This window comes from Podarcis liolepis (genome assembly GCF_965112155.1).
Source record: "Podarcis liolepis genome assembly, chromosome: 12".
Lineage (NCBI taxonomy): Eukaryota > Metazoa > Chordata > Lepidosauria > Squamata > Lacertidae > Podarcis > Podarcis liolepis.
This window is the reverse complement of record NC_139563.1, coordinates 9,211,126-9,221,903: the sequence shown is the minus strand read 5'-3', so window position 1 is coordinate 9,221,903 and position 10,778 is coordinate 9,211,126. Positions and strand designations below refer to the sequence as shown.

General features: G+C 48.0%; 1 protein-coding gene across 2 annotated transcripts in view; it reads left to right on the top strand.

The window, feature by feature from the left end:
- Positions 1 to 372: 372 nt before the first annotated feature.
- The window catches only part of LOC310689347 (mitogen-activated protein kinase kinase kinase 3-like), a 106,399-nt gene continuing 95,993 nt past the window's right edge, over positions 373 to 10,778 (top strand). The window contains exon 1 of one of the 2 annotated variants that reach the window (XM_083466959.1): positions 373 to 941. The gene's annotated coding sequence lies outside the window, so the exon portion shown is untranslated. Of the gene's footprint in view, positions 947 to 10,778 lie in introns of both variants that reach the window. The other variant, XM_083466958.1, reaches the window with a different exon arrangement.

The following is a 10,778-nucleotide window of genomic DNA, read 5'->3' as shown; positions in this document are numbered from 1 at the left end:
TATACAGGTTTTATTTTTTGTTTGTTTTTATTAACACAAACAAAACAAAACAAAACAAATACACTAATGTTCAACAAAACACTTGTTTTCCAAAGCTTTCAAGCACGGACTTCCCTCCTTCCCTTCCACAGGTTTTCATATTAATCTTTCATTTATCACAGATTATCTACAGCTTTTAGAGGGGTGCCCAAAAAGAGAATCCGGCCAGCCCTGAGCGGGCACCACCTGAGCAGCGAGATCTCCCTCCGGAGAGCTTGCAAAAAGAAAGAAAGAAGAGGTGGGAAAGGGTCCAGCGCCCGGATCCGAAAAGCGCCGACCCCGCAGACGCCTTCCCGGGCTCCTATTGGCTGCGGGCGCCTTTGCCGTCATCTCTTCCTGTAGCTTTTGTCCCCGAGCCCTTTGCCGAGAGCTGCGCTCTGCAGCTGTGCAGGACGAAGCCGAGAGAGCGAAAAGTTTCCAGGCGCTTGGCTATTAAATCCTCGCATCTTTTCTGTTTGGTTTTGTTTTTGCTTGATCCAGGGGGGCCTATTGAACCCCTCCACCTTCTCCTCCGTGCTCCGTTTTCTTTTCTTTGCGTGCAAGCAGGAAACTTGTTGCGGCGGAGTTTTTCCTCCCCTTTCCGCGAAGAGGTGCGCACGGGCGGATTGCATCAGGAGTTTGCAGCTGGGGAAAGCACTCAAATTTTGGATTTCCTTCTTTTCCTGGGGTGGGGTGTTCAGCTGCCGTGGACCTCTGAGGGGGCTTGGAGGCGAAAGAGGTCCCGATCCGGCGCCCCCTCCCTCCCCATCCTGGTGTGCGGAGTGGGCCCCCCCCCCCCATCTCAGCCAATTTTCCTCCTCTCCAAGTTTGGCATCGGGAAAAAAGGCATCGGATATGGAGCCCACGGAAGCGAGGACGACCTCGTAAGAATTTCCCTCGACTTCTTGCAAAAACGAAAAAAGGCAAGGTTTATTTTATTTATTGCAGCTTTTCATGGAAGGGTAGAGCCTTAATATCTTCCCTCTGCCACCCATGTCACAATGTGCTTTGATGGAGGGCTGGTTGGTTTAGGTTGTGTGTGTGTGGGTTTTTTTGCGGGGGGGGGGGGACACAACTTTATTTTATTTTATTTTTAGTGCTGCGGGATCGAGCGAAGTTTGTTGGGACTCCACCTTCTGCTTCTTCTGAAAACTTTTTTTCTCCTCTCCTCTCCGCGTCTCGCGTTTCCTGTTTCGTGTTGTTGGCTCCTAAGACTACAGCACAAGCGTCGTCCTCTTAACGCGCGCCGCTCCGAAAAAAGCTTGCCAGATATTCCGCGATCAGCCACCCAGCCCTCCCGATTCACCATAATCCAGTGACCTTTTGGGTTATGAAATGCTAAGTCAGTGATGGTGGCGGCGGAGATCGAGTCCGAGAGCTGCAAAACTTCGGGATTAACTATAGCGATCGGTGGCACAACCTTCCAAAGTCCTGTCTAAAACTCTACAAAGGTTGCATCCATGATTTTTTTCATCCTATGAAAGCAGGATTTTAAAATATGAGTAACTTTGTTTGCTCTGGAACCTCCTAGTCCCTATCCAGAAGTTCCAGGTTCAGTTCTGAAAATTCTGATGAAATAATTTTTTTTAAGTGGGTGCCCATGTGCATGTACAGAGTGCCTTTCACTTAGCACAGAGTAATCTCAAAAAGTGTTCTAAAGTTTGGGGAAAGTTCTGGCTTGGACCAGACCCCCCCCCTTTTTTTTTACATTTTAAACCTGCATTTATAAATGTGTGTGTATGTTATTGTCTGTTATATTTACTTATGATTTCTCTTTTGGGCGGTGCGGGAAGTAACTTTAGTTAATCTGCATAGACAGCAGTATGTAAGAGAGACTTTGGGGCTGCGCCGTTTCCTGCAAACCCGGCTGACGTGCTTCCGAGGAGTTCATATATTTATTTTTTTATATACCACTTTAGCTGTGTTAAAACAGTGGTTTCCTGCAGAGCTTGGCAGGTGTTGCTTTTGCAGCTGGGAACCAGTCCAGGAAATTCTTTTTGAGTAGGAGCCTCGGAACCTGTCCTGAAGGCTGGAATCCAGCCCTGTGACAGGGGAGTAATAATAATAAAAAAGAGCGTTTCTTTTGCCCATGTGCAGAATTCTTTCCCCAACTCCTGCACGGATCTGGATTTAAAACAAAGACTGCAGGTCAATTTCAGACATGCTCGTGAGCCTTGGCATGTAATAGCCCAGCCCAGCCAACAACAATTTTGTGGATAATCTGTGGGTGTCATCCTGACAACACAGGGATGATGGAAATAAGGGGTGTGGCGCTCAACTCACACCCCTCACTCTTCATATACAGTATAGCACTTGTTTCAAAACCACACCCCAATCATGTGCACTGATTATCTACAAATCCCATCTCCTGCACAGATTTGGGGAAATTTGGAATGAGAAAAACCTGGCTTTGAATTTGCTGAGGGTTTGTTTGTTTGTTTTCTTGCCGTTTCCCACAGATTTATTTATTATGGGATGCCTCTTCCTCCTCCTCCTCCTCCTGCTTTCCTCCCCCTGCTCCACCCTGGTCTTGTTCTTGCCATAACTCAAGGAAAAGAAGTCAAAGCAATTAGATAATCTGAACAGCAGTAAAGAGTTCAGACTCCATTATTAGTTCAGCTGGATGCAGCTTCCGGGTAATTTAACACACGTTTGATTGCTTTGTGGCGTATCGCGGATACCTTTTAAAGCGACAAAATAAGTGAAGGCCGTCAAGGAGGGGCAGGGAAATTGTGTTGTCTGGCCCCTTCGCTTTTCAATTCGTGATATGTAAGTATTGGCTGGAGAGTCTTAATCTGCTTTTTTAATGAAGGAGTTGGGCAGGGAGTAGCAGTGTTTGGCGGTAGTTATTCTGGATTAATGAGGAAGGAACAAATGAGGATCAGAATTAGCTCCATTTCCCCCATTTTTCTAAGACTAAAAGTGACAACGCTACAATATATTGGGAGCTAGAAACTGCAGGAGGGGAGAGTATTATTGTGGCCGGATCCTGCTTGCGAGTTTCTCAAGGGCATCTGTTGGGTTGGCCACTGTGAGAACAGGATTCTGGACTTGAAGAGCCATTGGCCTGATCCAGGAGACAGACTCTCCTTACATTCCTAGAAGGTACATCAATAAGTCCCTCCCTTTTTAAAGGGCAGAACATAAGAAGAGACTACTGGATCAGACCAGTGGCGGTGGCCCATGCACTCCAACATCATGTTCCCACAGGCGTCAATCAGATTTTATTTATTAGTTTGTTTATTTATTGAATTTATATACCACCCTATACCTGGGGGTCTCAGGGCGGTTCGCAGAATAAAATCAAGATACAAAACCAGATGTTTGCAAACATATCTGAGAATAGTGGTTGACTCATTCATTCATTTATTGCATTGGACTAAAATCCATTACAAGTGAGGAGAATAGTGCCGGGAGTTGTTTTTGAATTTATTTATTTTTAAGAAAAACACACCATGATCCCTTGTGGGCATAGGAGGGGAAAGAAAATACAGTGGTGCCCCGCAAGACGAACGCCTCGCGAGACGAAAAACTCGCAAGACAAAAGGTTTTTTCGTTTTCGAGTTGCTTCGCAAGACGAATTTCCCTATGGGCTTGCCTCGCAAAACGAAGCTTGCCCCCGCACCCCGGACCTCTTTTGAAGCAAGGGGTGGCGGGGAGAAGATCGCTTCTCCCCACTGCCAGCCCCGCAATCTCCAGGGACAGAGGGGAAGGCGCGCGCGCGCGCCTTCCCCTCTCTCCCCGGACCCCTTTTGAACCAAGGGGCGGCAACGGGGAGAAGCGATTCTCCCCGCTGCCCCTTCCCTTGCTTTAAAACAGGTCCGGGGACAGAGGGGAAGGCATGGTGCTTCCCCTCTGTCCCCGGACGGTCTCCATAGGAACGCGTTGATTGATTTTCAATGCATTCCTATGGGAAACCGTGCTTCGCAAGAAGAAAAAACTTGCGGAACGAATTAATTTCGTCTTGCGAGGCACCACTGTAGCTGGAACGGCTACATTTCATTTATTTATGCTGCAAACTACACCCTCAGATCTAGGATAGGGCAGCATGCAAATGAAAGGATAAGAATTAAGAATAGTATTGATTTAATTAAATTTGTACGCCGCCCTTCACCCAAAGATCACGGGGCCGTTCACAACACAAAACAGAACATTTGCTTAGAATATGGATAGTTAGATTGAGGGTGGGCATTCTGTGACATCACAGCAGATTAGCAAATGGCTGAGGGTATAATAATAATAATAATAATAATAATAATAATAATAATAACAACAACAATTTATTATTTTAATAATAATAATTTATTATTTTAATAATAATAATTTATTATTTATACCCCGCCCATCTGGCTGGGTTTCCCCAGTCACTCTGGGCGGCTTCCAACAGAATATTAAAATACAAAAACCTATTAAACATGAAAAGCTTCAGATGTCTTCTAAAAGGTATGGCACTTAGGTAGTCCTTGCTTGGCTTATATTTTTTTGTTGCCACCTTCCTCTAATCGAGGTGGGGGTGCTGGGCTTCGCAGGTAATCTCTTACTCAGTTCCTGACACACGAAATCTCCATACACAATATGAAAAGAACATTTTAAAACTTTGGATTCTTAGTGCTACAAAAACACACACCCCTCCAGTTCTGCATCAGAACTTGTTTCAGGAGAAAAGAGCTTCTGTGGGGCACTAGGGAAGAATCCTGCTGGAATCTTGGTACCAGCCCTGTAATAGGAACTGGTTTCATCCTAAGATCCTGCAACAGAGGATGGAAACTTCTGCTGGCTCCCATGTATGTTGCTTTGATTTTGTTGAATGGATTTCCAGCTTCACCCTTTTGGTTCATCTCAGTTCAACAAAGATTCTGGGCTACCCTATCCCCATCCCACCTGCTTTCTAAAAACTGTATTTATAAGTCACCTTAAAAAATAGCATTTTCTGGGCCAGATATAATACAAGCCCTAGAGTGTTAAGTCCACAACACAGCACCGAAATAGTCAATGTAAACCCGGGTGTGTGTGTGTGTGTGTGTGTGTGTGTGGAAACCATGCCAACAACATTGGATCACAACCTCAAACAGCTGAAAAGATCAGAACTAAAAGGTTGGTGAGAATAAACAGGTCTATATGGCTGGTGTGGGGCGGGGGTGGCGCTGTGGGTTAAACCACAGAGCCTAGGGCTTGCCGATCAGAAGGTCAGAGGTTCGAATCCCCACGACGGGGTGAGCTCCCGTTGCTCGGTCCCTGCTCCTGCCAACCTAGCAGTTCGAAAGCCCGTCAAAGTGCAAGTAGATAAATAGGTACTGCTCCAGCGGGAAGGTAAATGGCGTTTCCATGTGCTGCTCTGGTTTGCCAGAAGCGGCTTAGTCATGCTGGCCACATGACCCAGAAGCTGTTCACCGGCTCCCTCGGCCAATAAAGCGAGATGAGTGCCGCAACCCCAGAGTTGGTCATGACTGGACCTAATAGTCAGGGGTCCCTTTACCTTTATGTGGCTGGTGTAGGGGGGGGGTGACATTAAATTAAGCACCAGGAAGACCTCCCTGAGGAAGTCATTCCACAAGCAAAGGGGCCACCACCGGGAATGCCCTTTCTGGTTACAAAATTATTCATGGCCTGGAGAAAGTTGGGTAGAGAAGACTTTCTGGATCTGAGGGACATCTTATGAAGGGGAATGCCGGAAGGTTCAGGACAGATAAAAGAAAGGGACTTCTTCATGAAGCACATAGGTAGACTGTGGAACTCCCTGCCACAGGAGGCGGTGATGGGCCACCAACTTGGATGGCTTTAAAAGAGGACTGGACAAGTTCATGGAGGGGAAGACTATCAATGGCTGCTGAAGACCAGTTGTTGGAAGCCACTGGGCTGAGTGGGAGTGCTCTTGTTTCTGTTTGGGGCATCTGGTAGCTGCTGTAAGAACAGGATGTTGGACTAGAATGGGCCTGATCCTGCAGGCTCCGCTTTGTTTTCTTGAGTTGCCATGTGCTGTTTCTAAGCTTTTGGGGTGGCCATGACTAGCACCTAGTGTGGGAGCTGGAACAAGCGAGCTCCATGTCTTGGAGGTCAATAGGAGCTGTTGCTTTGCATGAGTCCAGAGGAGACTGCCAGGGCCTGGCCTGATCCCAAACTCTTCCTCTGTCAAAAGACCCAGAGTGAGCACAGATCCAGGAGATCCTGGGGGAACAGATGGTGCCCCCAACTCTGGCACCGAGGATGGTTTGCATTCAAATGAAGGCCTCATCAAGCCTGTTGCTATGGAAGGACCCATGGAGGGGGGTCTATGACTCACCTGTGGCAGGAAAAAATCCCTCCCAGCTTCAGAAAACGTAGATGCCACAGAGGCCAAAGTCAATTGGCCACATCATGGAGGAACGTGTGTCTTGAAGCCCAAGGGGGACAGAGCGACTCATGAGTAAGGGATTCCTTGGGAGGAAGGGACTCAATGAAAGCAGAATTAAGTGCTTGCAGCTGTTTTGGGGTGGGGCCTGAGGCACTAGACTATAGGGCAGAGCAGTCCTTACCATGTCAACTCGGAAGTCCTTTTAAATACACTGGATTTTGACACTTTCTGGGCAAGCTCCCATGTCAATGGCCTTAGGATTGCAGCTGTGCCTCTCAGTTGAAGTCTGCTAGCTGTTGGGACAAACGTCTTTCAGGTCACAGGACTCTTCTGAGCTGTGATTTGATTTCATTGACTGATCTTCTGTGCTACTGACCTTTCAAAGACCTTGCCTCTCGGTCTTTGAGGTTGCTGACCTCAGCTATACAGATACGCTTGTTTTTTGGGTTTCTCCTGAGTGATGACACGGTGTTTCTGACCTCAGTCGGTTGTGGACCCAAGTGTGGGGAGGTGTACAAAACCCAGGTGGAGTCTCGCCCCTGTTGAAGCCCTTTGCTTGCCTGGATTGGGGACAGAGAGGGCTGTGTGTTTTTCAGTACAATCAGCTGTACAAAGGTAAAAGTCACATCCATTGCTCTGCCCAGTTTTGCTTCTGGCCCTACAGTGGTACCTCGGGTTACAGATGCTTCAGGTTACAGACTCCGCTAACCCAGAAATAGTGCTTCAGGTTAAGAACTTTGCTTCAGGATGAGAACAGAAATCGCGCGGCAGCGGCGCGGCAGTAGCAGGAGGCCCCATTAGCTAAAGTGGTGCTTCAGGATTAAGTACAGTTTCAGGTTAAGAACGGACCTCTGGAACGAATTAAGTACTTAACCCGAGGTACCACTGTATATTGACCTATTATGTTTTTATATGCACCGGAAACTGCCCAGAGTGGTTGGGGAAACCCATCTGGTGGGGTAATAACAATAGTAGTAGTAATTCCGACCATTTTTTTCCTAATGGTGACTGCTCCTGCTCAGACTGCACAGAGAAAGCATTTTGGTACCTGAAATTCATTCCAGTTGTGCAGATAAAATGTAACTGATAGAATTCTACAGGATGGGACGTGGGTGGCGCAGTGGTCTAAACCACTGAGTCTCCTGGGCTTGCCAGTTGGAAGGTCAGTGGTTCGAATCCCTGTGATGGGTTGCTCTGTCCCAGCTTCTGCCATCCTAGCAGTTCAAAAGCACACCAGTGCAAGTAGATAAACAGGTACCGCTGTGGCGGGAAGGTATAGTGGTACCTCGGGTTACAGACGCTTCAGGTTACAGACTCTTCAGTTTACAGACTCCGCTAACCCAGAAATAGTACCTCGGGTTAAGAACTTTGCTTCAGGATGAGAACAGAAATTGCACGGCGGCAGCAAGAGGCCTCATTAGCTAAAGTGGTACCTCAGGTTAAGAACAGCTTCAGGTTAAGAAGGACCTCCAGAACGAATTAAGTTCTTAACCTGATGTACCAGTGTAAATGGCGTTTCCGTGCGCTCTGGTTTCCGTCACAGTCTCCCGTTGCACCAGAAGTGGTTTAGTCCTGCTGGCCACATGACCCGGAAAGCTGTCTGCGGACAAACGCTGGCTCCCTTGGCCTGAAAGCGAGATGAGCGCTGCAACCCCATAGTCGCCTTTGACTGGACGTAACCATTTCACCTTCACCTTTTCACCTTTACAGGATGGGTTATTAGCGTGTGAAAACTGGACCAGAGTTGATGGCTGGCCAACAGACAGTCTAAAAGCAGAAGGAGTGGAACACGGTTTGGGTCAGATTGGCTCTCTGGGCAGTGACTGACAGCATTGGGAGGCTTCTGGGATGTGATGGCGGCATCCCAGATTGAATTGCTTGCGGCTCCTTCCTCCAGATTTTTTCCCATAGCAAGGGATCATTTTTCTGACCTGCAAGACTTCTGCTTTGCACATGCGGCACACCTGACCAGCTTCCCTCCGGAGCTGTTTCTTTGCATGTGTGTTTTAAGACCGCCTCCTGACCCTAGGGACACACAAGGGGCAGGCTGGACTTCCGAAACAGTTAAATATAGTCGCTGCTTGGCCAGCGGACGGACGTGCCGCGGCGAGTTTCGCCCGCCTTGTGCCAAAGCGAGAATTGATTTGGACTGTGTGGAAACGCAGAAAAATAAACCTCTTCGGTGGAAGGCGTCTCGGAGCTCGGTGGGATTCCTGCGGCTTCCAGGAGAATGTGCCGCTGTCGATTTCAAAGGCCCCTTTATATACCTCTCCATTAAAGTGGTGTCTTTTGGGTCTTTCCCCCCCTCCGGCTCCTCCTCGGTGTGTCTTGGTTTTCAGTGCTCAGAAAGCCACAACTGGCGCTGTGTTTTGCAAGTGCTAAAAAGAAATGCTTTATGTCGTAGGCCATTGGAGCTGCTTCGTGGAGACGTGCATCCACTCAAGACAGCAGTGGGGGCAGAAGGCTGACTGAACTTGAAACCTGAAGCAAAGAGGGAAAGGCTCTCTTAATAGCTGCTGGACTAGACTGAGATGTGGGCCCTTCTGCGGTCTGTCAAACAGAGGTTGACGTTGTTACGTGCGGATTGCAGGCATTTTTTCCCTGGGCTGCGTGTTATTTCATGGGTTTGAAACTGCGCCTGGATTTCCCCTCCTCGGCTGAAATGTCCCACTTCTGACACACATGCAAATGCTTTCATGGGGCTTCTGTGTGTTGGGTTGTAACAAACAGAGCATTTTGAAGCATCCCATCCAAGACTCTGGATGTTAAGAGTGACACACAAGTGGCCGAGGGGAAATCCCCTGGGATCAGCCAGCACACTGATTCTGGTTGGTGGTACTTTTTTTTTTAAAAAAAGCCCTAAATGGTGTAAGGCCAATTTGCAAAGTGCAAATTAGGTAGGTTCACATTAAAAAATGTGAAACAAACAATTTCCCCCCCTGCCAATTTGCCCTACCACTGAGATATACACACATAGAATCCACTGTTCCGAGCTGCCATATACACATTCTTTGTGTGCCCCCTCTGCAAGAGCTCCAGAAGGCGGCAACATGAGAACGGGGCCTTTTTTGTGGTGGCTCCCCGTTTGTGGAATACTCTCCCCAGAGAGGCTCGCCTGGCACATTCATTACATATCTTCTCCCAGGCCTTTGACTAATAAAACCATCTGTGGCCTTTGAAACAGGGTGTGTGTGTGTTGCTTTTGATATTATGGTATGTATTTTGTGTTTTAATATTCCAAACCGCTGCGTGATCTTCAGATGACTGTCAGTATAGAAATTTAATAGTAATAATAATAATCACCCTGTAACCTGTTGGTTTGAGAAGTAAGGGCGGTGTAGGTCTTGTCTGTGTGCCTATGCACCGAGCCCATATTTTTACATCGTTTGCAAGGCAAAGAAATGAAGGTGTGTGTGTGTATGTGTGAATAGATGTGCCAGGGTGTCAGGCCTCTTCCCTGACCATCTACAGCAGACCATGTACCTCAGGTCCAGGGTGAGGGGCAAATGTGGTCCTCCGGGCTTCTCTGGCACTTGGGAATTTCTGCAGCCGGCTTTGTACCTTTTTGGTGCTGTGGGTTAAACCACAGAGTCTAGGACTTGCCGATCAGAAGGTCGGTGGTTTGAATCCCGCGATGGGGTGAACTCCCGTTCCTCTGTCCCTGCTCCTGCCAACCTAGCAGTTCAAAAGCATGTCAAAATGCAAGTAGATAAATAGGTACCACTCCGGCGGGAAGGTAAACGGCGTTTCCGTGCGCTGCTCTGGTTCGCCAGAAGCGGCTTAGTCATGCTGGCCACATGACCCAGAAGCTGTACGCAGGGTCCCTCAGCCAGTAAAGCGAGACGGGCGCCGCAACCCCAGAGTTGGCCACGACTGGACCTAATGGTCAGGGGTCCCTTTACCTTTACCTGGTGATAATGGGTCCAAGTTGAACTCTTGAATGCTTCTTGCTTCCCTGGATAGAGGCTTCAGAGGGATGTGTGAGTGTGTTGACGCTAGTCTCCTGCACAAAGTGAGAATCTTCATCCCTTGCTACGCTCACCTTCGCCTCTGATTGTGCCAAACCATGGCATGTGGCTTCTGGGAGGTTGCCCAGAAAGAAACAAGGCCACTAAGAGTTTCTCCTAATCTTGATTGAGAAACGTCCAAGTCAAAGTGGAAAGGGCATGTGCTGAAAGAGACTGTTCTTCTCTCGGGGTTCCATGTCCCATAAGGCCGAGCTGGAGAATTCCTGCTTAGCTGCCTCTGTTCCCGGGGCATTTGTAGCGATGGAAACCTTGTGTGCGATTAAATTGCAAACTTTCCCCTTCCACGAGAATCAGACTGAATGTCTTTTCTGTGCACCACGTGTTCTGGAAAATAGATTATGTGAGCCCGGGGAGGAAATATGGGATTCATCTCAGTTATTTTCTTTGTGCAGAAACGCCAG